Genomic DNA, 1345 nt, shown 5'->3' with positions numbered 1-1345 from the left:
ACACTCCAGAAATAAGGTTTCGAGCCATTACGGAAAAAATAAATAATATTTTTTCTAAGGATTTCCGTTTTCTAGGAATATTCCAAGTTTAGATATATTTAACCTTGGCTGCTATTACTCTTAAAACTACTTTCAAGAAAACTATAACATTTTTATATTTTACCTGTAATTGAATACACTTACTACCCATAATGATTTTTTTTTTTCATATTTACGACCCAACCTGTTTTGATTTAGAGGAGGGCCACAGGCGCTCTGATTTAATTGAAAATTTGCATTTTAAAGTGGAATATTTTTTAAACATATCACTGAATCAAAAAAAAACGATTTAGCAACACCCCGTAAGGTTTTAAAATGCCTATCCAACGATACCCCATACTACAAGGTTGGATGGGAAAAAAAAAAACACCCCCACTTTACGTCTATGAGAGGTACTATAAAATCATTTTTTTTTAATTTTTTATTGTACCATTTTGTCGGCATAGTTTACATATATATTCGTGCAAAATTACAGCTTTCTAGCATTGATAGTCCCTGAGCAAAGCCCCGTCCGCGGCAGATAGACAGACAGTCAGACATGTCGAAACTATAAGGTTCCGTTTTTGCCATTTTGGCTACAGAACCCTAAAACCTTTTAACTTTTGTTCAACCTGTGGCTGTCGGTATCTCCTTTCCTGTAACATACGTCACACAAAATCCAATACCTAATTGCGTATTGACGTCGAAATGTACTTGGCAGACACCCAAGATTTCCAAGAAGCATTCTTTCGACTTGATTGGCTTGTCTGGCACACAAGACTAACTAATTTGTAGTGAACTTTATTGCATTGCTTCGTGACCCCTGTAAAGTACATATCTAGTAGTAAAAGTATCTACCAGTCGACCAGAAGTAAACGGGATCTTTACTACATTGTAGTCAATTCCACTAATTTAATAAATGCGAAAGTTTGTAAGTCTGTTTGTTTGTGTGTTGCTTCATTACGTCTAAATCGCTGAACCAATTTAGATGAAATTCGGCATACAGATAGTTGTGTCCCGGGGACGGACATAGGATAGTTTTTATACCCGAGAAATGCATAGTTCCCGCGGGATAGTGAAAACGTACGCGGACAGAGTCGCGGGTAACGGCTAGTATCCTTATTAATTCACACAAAACCATTCACCAACGGAAACATGCAGCCGGGCTCTGTCTGGGTTCTCCATACCCAATCGACCATAAAGAATTTTTCCCCACTTCACTCCACCATCCTTTATCCTCGATAAGTGAAATAAAATCAGTAAATTAACAATAATCTAAACAAAGCACGTCTTTGGCACTGCCGACGACTCAGACTAAAAAACAAGT

The sequence above is a fragment of the Choristoneura fumiferana genome, chromosome 11, assembly GCF_025370935.1.
Source record: "Choristoneura fumiferana chromosome 11, NRCan_CFum_1, whole genome shotgun sequence".
Taxonomy (NCBI): Eukaryota; Metazoa; Arthropoda; class Insecta; order Lepidoptera; family Tortricidae; genus Choristoneura; species Choristoneura fumiferana.
This window is presented reverse-complemented; position numbering follows the sequence as displayed.